This window comes from Nyctereutes procyonoides, unplaced genomic scaffold, assembly GCF_905146905.1.
Source record: "Nyctereutes procyonoides isolate TBG_1078 unplaced genomic scaffold, NYPRO_anot_genome, whole genome shotgun sequence".
NCBI lineage: Eukaryota > Metazoa > Chordata > Mammalia > Carnivora > Canidae > Nyctereutes > Nyctereutes procyonoides.
In genome coordinates, this window is record NW_026575134.1 from 15,103,568 (window position 1) to 15,114,252 (window position 10,685).

The 10,685-nt window shown below is 43.5% G+C and overlaps 1 protein-coding gene across 5 annotated transcripts in view; it reads right to left on the reverse strand.

Annotated features, from left to right (window-relative positions):
- The window catches only part of KMT2E (lysine methyltransferase 2E (inactive)), a 94,780-nt gene extending 89,078 nt beyond the window's left edge, over positions 1-5,702 (reverse strand). For all 5 annotated transcript variants that reach the window (XM_055301168.1, XM_055301167.1, XM_055301170.1 and 2 more), the window contains exon 1: positions 5,379-5,702. The gene's annotated coding sequence lies outside the window, so the exon portion shown is untranslated. The remainder of the gene's footprint in view (positions 1-5,378) is intronic.
- Positions 5,703-10,685: the final 4,983 nt, after the last annotated feature.

Here is a 10,685-nt window from a genome sequence, read left to right on the forward strand (position 1 = left end):
TCTCTCTCTTCCAAATGTACAACTAAAATAAAGCTGCACAAATTTTGTTCCTTAGGTCTGGTCTTAAACCCAGATTTCACATTTAAGACTTTAAATGCAAAAATAAATATTTTAACTACAAATAATGGCCAAGTAGTTGATTTTTCAATGAATTACTATATTATAGGTTATTTATGCATCAAAAGCCATAGTATGTTTTGATGGCATCTTAATTCAACACATCAAAAAAGAATTCTGATTGACCTGTTGCACTGAAAAGTCCAAGATCCCAAACAGCTTAAATAGTCCTTGTAAATAATCAAATCAGATTTTCCAATAAAGCTGGAAAGTTCATCTAACAATACAAAAATGGCTTTCCTAAAACTATCAAAAAAAAAATTTGACGTATGAGCTATGAAGAAAAAGGAACTGATTTCATATTAAGTGAAAATATTTATCAAGTGAAATATAAGACCCAACTATTTTCTTGACTCTGACTTACGTAAAAAACACTAGTTGCTAATGGTTAATCAAAACATCTCATATTCTTTTTTTTTTTTTACATCTCATATTCTTAAAGATACAAATAACACCTAATTAACTTAGCTTTAGTCACCACCATTTGATTTTTAATGCAGCACTTAGCATGAGTGCTCACAATTACAAAAAAATTCCTTGGTTAATTCCTACCTCTCTATAAAATACTGTTTAATTGCAATAGCAAGATTTTTAGTTAATTACTTCAAATTTGGTGCGCTAAAAAATATTGCTCTTCCACATTAAGTTTTTAAGTAATACATATTATCCTTCTAATGTTAAAAAAAAATAAGGCTCTTTCCCAACATCTGTAGATTACAAAAGACAGTAAAAGAGACAGTATGCCACTCCAATTTTAAACTCAGCCTAAGAGCTAACATTTATACAGCAACATCTGAAATAGTATCCTTGCTATTTTGCCAGGCAACACAAAAGAGTAATTTTACCATAAAGTAAAAATAATTCCATAGTCCACATTAAAAATTCTTCCTTAGGGCAGCCCGGGTGGCTCAGCGGTTTAGCGCCGCCTTCAGCCCAGGGCCTGATCCTGGAGACCCTGGATGAGTCCCATGTCAGGCTCCCTGCCTGGAGCCTGCTTCTCCCTCTGCCTGTGTCTCTGCCTCTCTCTCTCCTCTCTCTCTCTCTCTCTCTCTCCTCTGTGTATTCTCATGAATAAATAAACAAAATCTTTAAAAAAAAAATTTCTCCCTGAATACAAGTATTAAACATTTATTCTAACGTATGACAAGGAACAGTCCCTAATCACCCTGAATATTTGAGATATGTTTGCTTAAATGAAAGCTTTAAATTCAAATAATTGAGCTCCTACTCTCTTCTGTGAATAAATCTTTTGGAGATGAAAGCTAATTACACACTATGAAAATATTTTTTTAAAAAATAAATACAGTATCTTTAACAAAAATTCCATACTAATATTTCTTTAGCAGGTTTTGATAGCTCTTCAAAGTCCTTTTGGTTTTCTCCACTTTAAACATTCAATGATAGCACACATTTAAGCCCCAGTATTAACTTCCAGAAAAGCATAACTGTTGGGATTTACGTAACACGCTTTTAAAAATAAAACCATAGATGTAAGGGTTTGATGCATGAAAATGGGTACATTATTCTTAGACATAAGAAACCAATTTAAGAAGTTAGACTTTCACTAAGACCACTAAGGTATGTCCCGACTTTTTAAACGGTTTTCCTCACTTCCTTATTTTATATCCAAGAAGTCCTAGAGCTTACTGTGGTATACATGGTAAAAATTCTCTGACTCAAAGCTGTAAGACAGACAAGCCAAAATTGTGAAAGAGTTTTTAGAGATCTAAAGAGTTGAAGGGAAATGGAGGAGCTCTGCAAAGGTTCTAAACTTAAATTGAGATCAAAGGGATCCTATAACGTACACTGACAACAAAAGGGAAGTATGATCAAAATATAGTCTCTAAAAATAAAATCTGCTCTCCAATTACATTATGATTTCCTACAAATCCACTTAAACAGATAAACACCTAATCTCTCAAAACTCAGCTACTCTAAGAACAAAGGCCATTTGACTAGTTTCCCCCCAAGAGACCTACTGCTTCAAAACTCAGAGAATAAAAAATCATGCCTAAGTTTTTAATAAATTTTCCTCTACAATTCTAAACACAGATAGTCAATGGAGTATACATTAACAAAAACCAAACACTGGCAGTAGTTGTTATTTATAAGTAACCATTTAAAATAAAATACAATTGGGATCCCTGGGTGGTGCAGCGGTTTGGCGCCTGCCTTTGGCCCGGGGCGCGATCCTGGAGACCCGAGATCGAGTCCCACGTCGGGCTCCCTGCATGGAGCCTGCTTCTCCCTCTGCCTGTGTCTCTGCCCCTCTCTGTGTGTCTATCATGAATAAATAAATCTTAAAAAAATAAAATAAAATAAAATAAAATAAAATAAAACAAAATAAAATACAATATACTTAAAACAAGCAAACAAAATCCAACAAAGCAAGGAAGCAGGCCAATATGAAGAAAACTACTAGTATGAAGGCAGCTTTTCTTATAATTTCTAACTTGGTTTTGTTTATTTGAAGCCAAATAAATTCAAATGCTTTGTGTGTCTAGACCTGCCCAAGGTCACTATCAAGGAAAAAAATAATGGGTGTAGACAGTGTTCCCTCCCATGGCTGCATAAACCAAATTTTCCTAAGAATATACTGATTTCCTACATTAGATACTCAGTTAACTAAGTACCAACCTTCCGAACCACAGATCTTAACCACATAGTCTATAAAACAAACGCACAATCTTTATACAGCAGTTATGGATCTAGACTTATATGATCACTCAGAGCACACTACAAATGAGTATTGACCAGAAATCCCTACACAAACGCCTACTACCCACAAACATTTCATTTTATAATAAAATATTTCAAAGATTCTAAGGTTGTATGCTCAGTCTTCCATGATGAAACTCTCTAGTTATTCCTACAATTATTTTGTGTAACAGAAACTTAACTAGCTCATATATGATCTTCATGATTCTCTTATTCCATTGTAAATATTAGAGCAGATTTTACAGTGGAATAAAAGAATCATGAAAGGGTGTATACTCTTGAACCTTTTTAAACAACTCCTGGCTTGAAAGGCACTCATCTTTCAGTCATTCCACATCAGAATGATCATTAAACGTCATTAATGGCCCACTGCTCAGTTCAGGCCAAAAAGATCAACATCCCACTAGAGAGATGAATTCTAATCATTCCCACTTTTTAAAATATTGTTAAATGACACCATTTAATTTTCTGCCTCAATCTATTAGATTCTGAGATTAGCATAAAATAGCTTCAAGACAGTGTACTATGGTATGGTGTTTAAAGTTATTAAAACAGCTAAGTTCCACATCCCAAAATAGGTAAATGGGCATGGGGTGGGGGGGTACTCAAGAACTAAAGCCTTACTTTTCTACTTACATAATTATGACAGCATGGTATAAAACAATTTTTAAAAGGCAGCAAAGTGTGGAGCTGCACTTCATGAAATATACAAACTTAGAAAATTCTTAAGGAATGCTCAAATACATGAGAAAAATGGATGCAAAATATAATAGTGAAAAGAACAAGCATCTCCACACCCAGTGAAGTAACAGGTTTAGGCTTGTTTGTACAGCTCCCTAAAAATTAATCTGAAAGAGTACAAACACCAGAACTCACAAAATTGGTCAAGAGGTAGACGGGAAACATTTCACTCTAAACTAAAACATCTAGTCACACAAAATGCTACACTTATATACTTACTAAACCTTTTTAACTTACTTTAGCACAGTGAATAAAAAGCACCTGGGACTAAACCAAGTAAAAACTATTTCTTACCCTTAATATTTTCTTTTATGTTTAAGAGCACCTACCCTCACCACTGAAATTTCTAAAACTACCTGAGTGTTTTTATTTTTATTTTTTTTTTGAAAGTAGTGTCATTTTCTTTGCCTCTCAGGGGAAAAAAAAAATCAACAAAATTAATCAACACAAGCATTGTAATTTGCAGTAAAATCAACACATTTTTGTAAACTATTTGGGGAAGAAAAACAGCACAGTCTTTTCATGTAAACATAATAAGCCTGTAATATGCTGCAGACAAACGCACTGCATGGGGTGTGGAGGACCCGAGCTGATTAGATTACCACAACATCAGCCTGGGGCCGCCATTTTTAGAATCTGTAAAGGACAAAAGAGGGAAATTTCACTTTTTACTTCCCATCTCGGAAAATAAAGGAAAAAAACGGGGCTATTTCCCAATCAGGTATTGATGTCTCCAGCCTAGAGTTGAATGCACCTCACTTAATTCTCTCCAAGGTCTCCAGAACTCCAACACCTTACGTTATTCACATCTCTAAAGGAGGGGAAATAGGAGGAAGGAAAAAAAAAAAAAATCCCGGGGTTTACTCCAAAGCGAACTCTAGCGATTTCTCTTTGACTTTAAATTGTATCATTCTTAAGACAGACTCTAGCCAGAACGGATCCGCACGGAACTGAGGCCAGGGGAAGAGAGCACTCCGGATTGTTTTTTCTCTCTCCCCCCCTCCCCCGTTTAGCACAGTGAACCGTTTGTTTCTCTCCTGTATCTGCTGCCACAGTGTTTGTGCCAATCCCTTGGTCAAAATAAGCTTTTCTGAAATGTGCCATATTGTGGATTCTAAGCCTCCGGTACGGTAAAGGACGGCGATAATGCCAGAGGAGTGGGGGAGGAGACTGGGAAGGCTGGGTACTGGGGTGACCACCTCAGGGGCGGGTTTACCCTCTCCCGGGGAGGATGAGGAGCTGTCTCGTGCTGCCACAAAGGAGATAGAGACCCAGGGCGTCCTTTTAACCCCCTTCGTAGTTACCAGAACGTTACACCGGAGACTGCCGGTCCATTAAGGGAAGAAGAAGAAAATGGGGCCTGCACGGCTTTCCAGCACCTGAACGAGATGCGGTCGAGCAAAGGGAGGAGGGCTGGCAGCTCCTGGGACCGCTCCGACACAAACCCCGCTAACAGTCACAAGCCTCCCTCCTCACCCGGGCGGCCCTAACCCGCTGCCAATGAGCAGTGCGCCCCCTCCCTAACTCCCACTCTCAAGGGGGTTTAACTGCCAGTTTCCCCTTTCCCCAACCCCAAAACCCGCCATAATGCTCCCTTTCCAGGGACAGGGGAGAGAAAAGGACAAATGCGATCCAAACAAGCGACGTCTTGCCCCAACCCAGACACCTGAGAGTCAACGTCGACTCCCCCACCCCCGACCCCCAAAAAGGATGAAAATGGGGAAGCCCCCTCCCCTCTGCACCACGCGTCCCTCCACCCCGAGAACCCCGAGAACTCCCCCAAGGAGGCGACAGGCACTGACCTGTGATGTTCACACACCAGACACCCGAACCCCGTTATCTGCTCGACCCTCAAGCAGTCTCTCCACACCTCCGCGAGCAGACGACCCCCCGACAGCAGCCACTGCGGACACAGGACCCGGCTCCACACACCCCCTCCCCAAACAGCAGCGCGCAGCCTCTTCACCAGCAACCCAGGAGTCGGGGAGGGGGCCCCCAGACAGTCAGCAGGAGCGCAGAGGCGACGGCAAGGCTGCTCAGAGTGTCTGTACCCTCTCTGTCGCCGCTCCCGAACTCAGGCACGGTCTCCGACTCGGCCCCCTGCGCCCGCTCAGTGTCACTGCCTCTCGCTCTGGGAAAATGGCGGCGACGGCGGCGGCGGCCGCGGCGGCGGCGGCGGCGGCGGCCGCGGCGGCGGCGGCGGCAAGTGCACGGGGCCCGCCCGCCCCGCTCCGCAGGGGCAGAGGGGGAGGGGACGAAGCTGCCCGCCGCCATCTTGCTTGTGGGCTGCCGCCCGCCGTGGCCTCTTCCACAGAGGCTCGAAGATGGCCAACTGGAGGCGGAGAGCGGGCAGAAGCTCCGTCTTTTTCACAACAGATGCATTCAACAAGTCACCGAAGGTTTGGGGAAGTTGCGGTGTTTGGTGGGGTTGGTTCTTGACCCCCTTTCCCTGAGCGGCCCTCCAGCCTAGGTGTCGGCGAGCTCGGGCACGCCACCCCTGGGCGGAAGCATAAGGAAGGACTGGGGGCCCCGGGAACGAGCCCCCCCCCCGCCATCCCCCTCCTAAAGCGATGCACCCTCTCCCACTCCCCAAGCCACCTCAGCCTCAGCCCCCCTCCCCCTCCCCAGTCTGGCCTCCAGCGCTGGGTGAACTCGGTTGGGTGTCACTCGACGCCCACTAGGGGCTGAGGAGGCTCCAGTGCGCAGACTCCGGGCACCGGATAAAAGCGGAGCTGGAGCGTCCAGCGCCGTCTCGATGGAGGAGCGAGAAACGGAAGAGGTCGGGGGGAGAAGCAGCAGGAAAAGTACAGCCACCGTCAGCGCCGCTTTCCTGCCACCGTGTATCGGGGTAAAAAGCTGCCGTTGCCGTCCGTGCAGTTGCCGTCGCCGCCTCCTACTTCTTTTGGCCCCGGGGAAGGACTTCCCCGCCGGCGGGACATGTGCGGGGTGGGGAGCGGGAGTTCCTTTATGTGGCGGGGATTAAACGAGGGAGGGACAGAGAGAAGGTGATCTCGAAGAAGAAAGGGGGAAGGCCAAAGAATAAAACAAGGGTTTCCCCCCCACTAAAATGACACGGTGATTCCGGTTCTTGTTTTCGGGGTCTTTTCACCCGAAATGGCGGTTTCCGTCTTCTCGCTCCGCAGGGACCCGGAGCGCTTGGTAAGCGGAGTGGGGAGAGGCAGAGGCGGTCCTCGCAGCCAATCGGCGCCTGAGGTGTTCCGACGGGCGCGTCGTGATTGGCTGGCGATGACCTCATGCTGCAGCAGCGGGTGGGGCCAGAGCCGTCGGGGGAGGCTGTTGCAAAGGCAGTGAGGGAGAAGTGACGATGGCGATCGTTGCTGCCGCGGCCGATATGGAACCCAAGCAGTGGCGAAGAGAATCTCAAGGCTCTTCCCTGAGTATTTCCTCCTGTCCCTGCGCGAGGTGAGGGCCCCGGCTCGGCCTCTGCGAAACTTTGGGGCGCTGGCGCGGACGAGGAGAGACAATTCCTCCCCATGACTTTTGTAACTGCGTCAGGGCAAGATGGCGCTGGGTCTCCTTGGGGCGCGGGGGGAGAGGCACGTCCACCGCCGCCGCAGCGCATGTGACCGGGCTGCATTCCTGTGGGGTTTGGCTCCGACCCAGGCTGGGGCGGGGGAGGGGAAAGGGCTTGGGCGGAGGAGACTGTGGTGCGGTCGGCGTTGGCGGCCTGAAGAGGAAGAGATGACTGTTGGCGAGCGCTTCCCCTCCCCCATGCAGCTCGCAGCTGCGGCTCCCGGGGGAAAGCCCCTGGAGGGACGCTCCTGACGGGGTGTGACAGCTGTTGGTGGAGGAGAAGGTCTGGTGCCCTATTTTCTTATCTACCTTTCTCCTTGCGAAGTACTTACGTAAGGTGGCAGGTTCCTAGTGTGGGAGTCGCCATCAACTGTGAGCCCCTGAGGGCCGCTGGCCCGAGCGAAAGAGCGAGACCAGCTGGGCCACAACGTCAAGAAGTATCGGTTATTTTCCGGGAAAACGTAAAGTTGCTCGGATACCGGTAGACAAATGCTTACTAAATTTGGAAGCAAGTGTAAAAGGTGTAAATAACACCCAGGAACACTTAAAAATTCCTGAGAGTTAGAAGAAACCAAGGAATATGCCTTCGGAGTTGTGAGGACCCTTTTTCTTTTCAGGCTTTCTGTTCTTCCGTCTGTACTTCTCATATCCTCCCCATCTGTATATCCTACAAGAATGTGTAATCTTAGTGGATATGCTTTTCTTTTTTATTTGGGCGTGGTTAGTAATAACAGAATAAAAGCTGTTAGTGTTGTAATCTGTTTGAAGTTCTAAGGATGTTTTCAATATTTTTGTTTCTCTGTCGCCCTCTTAACTATGGTTTTTAAAAATAAAAGACGAAATGCTCACGCTCGGTAAATGTTATTCCTTAAGATTCCTGCACCATTATGAAGCCTATCTCTTTAAGTCACTTATGGAGAGGTATGAACTGGAGTTTTAATTTTTGGAATATTGCTAGTTGCAGGTCTTTAGTTCAGAAGTTTTTAAGTAGACTATATCGGTAGGTTTATTAAGAAAGTACTGGTTTTGTTTTTGGTTATTCCCAGTTGGCCAAACAAGCATAGTAGCCATTCTGATGAAAATTTAATAGGCTTCTCCCCTTGGGTGGTGTTGAGAGCAGGGAGTTACACACAACAAAGACATTTGCACCGAAACCTGGCTTGCTTTTTGACAGAACACATCTTGTGCTAGGAGGAAATGTTTGCTGGACCTGAAAAGATGGGTTGAACTTGGGTCAGGGTTATGTTATTTCCTTTAGTGTCAGTTGTAGACTTGAGAGTTTGAAAACACAATTTTTTAATTCACTTGTTTATATTTAAACCTTTGCTAGTTTTTGTGTCTTTTTTAGTGCAGTAATATGAATGAACTGAAAAGGCTGTAATTAAACTGTAAATGTGAAATAGTACAAAGATTTTAGAGTTCAAAGTTTGTGTTTGTCCAATGTGAATATAAACTGGGCATTTTGTCTATAAGAACTCTTGAATAACTCCAAGGATGTAGAAGTTGTGTCTCCTGTACTCTCATAGCAACTTTTTTTTTTTTTAAGATTTTATTTTTTTATTCGTGAGAGTCACACACACACAGAGAGGCCTAGGAAAAGGGAGAAGCAGGCTTCTCACAGGGAGCCAGATATGGGACTCAGTCCTGGACTTTGGAATCACTCCCTGAGTTGAAGGCAGATGCTCAACCACTGAGCCACCACGGAGTCCCTAAAGTCAGATTTTTAAGGTGATTTTCAGTTACCTTAGCTTCACTTTGCCTTAATAAGAAAGAGAAGCCATTTTTCAAGCTAATAGCCTTGTTTTTTGTCATTTTCATCAGCATGCCCTCATTATGCCTAATTCCCAAATCTTGAACTCTAGTTTTTCTTTGGCCACGCTCCTGTTGTATTTTAAATGCTACTTGCAATTAATTCTTTATTGACTACCTTCTTGTGTTGTATGTTCTCTCTGGGCAATTTCATTTGTACTTCTTACTGCCCAATAAACTCTAAATTTTCATCCTAGCTGTAAATGCAGTGTTAAGGTACACAGGGGGGCCCACAGGCTTCCCGTACTGCCATAAAATTCTGAGTTTGGTACTAGATTCCAAAGAATTTTGTTCACCCATTCCCTCAGGTTTCTTCTGCTTCTCATGTTTCATTATTTGAGTAAACCATACCCGAGCCTTTTTTTTTCTTTTTCTTTCTTTTTTTTTTTTTTTCAAATCATCATCTCTTGTACAGTTGGAAGTTTTACAACTGGCTTTAGGTGGCAGACATCCCCTAATAGAATGCATACTGAGTGCTGTTTCATACTTGTGCGTCTTTGTCCACACCACCTGAAGTACTTCTACTCCTGGATAACTTGAGACTTTGCCTCCTGAAACTCTTCAAATCCTTACTCCCAGGTCATATGAGCCATTCTTTATATTAATGACAGCCCAGTGCCTGACCCTTGGTTAGCATCCAGGTGTACCAAGTTTTTTGGTTTCTTTGAGGTAGATAACACTCTACTAATAAACTGTGCAGTGCAAACTGGTAAAACCTAGCTTTCACACTTTTGACCACCAGGGTTTGAAGAGGAAATGAAGGATTAGGGAGGCTCACAGGCAAGGTTTCTTCCCCTTTGATTTATAAGAGAGGGGATGGGGATATTTCTGCCTCCAGAAAGGTAGGAAGGAAAAAACTGGCCTTATTTTTTAAAATCCATACTTCTCAAATCTAAAGAATATTTATCTACAAACCTGTATAAACACCAGCAATTATTTGGGTTCCTAATTCCTTGATGAGTTTGGGGCTTCTCAAGGTATATTTACTATTGCTTGCTCGTACTAGAGGACCCAATTTGCTGTGCCCTTGAGTTTGGTTTTTATCTTTTTTTTTTTTTTAACTGTCCTTTATAAGTGCCGTGTGCCAGCCTCTGGTAGCTACGTATGTTTTATATATCATGAAGTTGGCACTCCTGTAATAGGGCTTATTAAAATTGCATGTAAAATGAAGTTCCTCAATAAGAATTCTAAGAGTCAGATTTGAGCTTTAAAACAAACATTGGTGATCCTTTTTTTTTTTTTTTGTCTTACTGTGAAAAGCTTTTTAGGGTATTTTTGAATAGTGATTATCTTTCAAAGCTCAAGTTCAAAAGAAAATACTTGAAACTACATGGGGGGATCCCTGGGTGGCGCAGCGGTTTGGCGCCTGCCTTTGGCCCAGGGCGCGATCCTGGAGACCCGGGATCGAATCCCATATCGGGCTCCCGGTGCATGGAGCCTGCTTCTTCCTCTGCCTCTCTCTCTCTCTATCATAAATAAATAAATTTAAAAAAAAAAAAATTTGAAACTACATGGGACTTTCACTGGGTTTTATTTTTATATGGTTTTTCTTCTGCCTCACCCCCACTTTAATGATCTAAGTGTAGAACAAAAAGATGTCGAAAATTGAACTTAAACTATTAAATATACCTTAAAATGTTATGGTTAAAGAGACACCACCTGATTGATCTGATATTCCTGAAAAGTGAATTTAGTGTTACCTTTTTCTTGCTTGGCAAGGTGTTATTTCCGTTGTTAACACTAAATTTGAAATTCGTTTTTGCAAA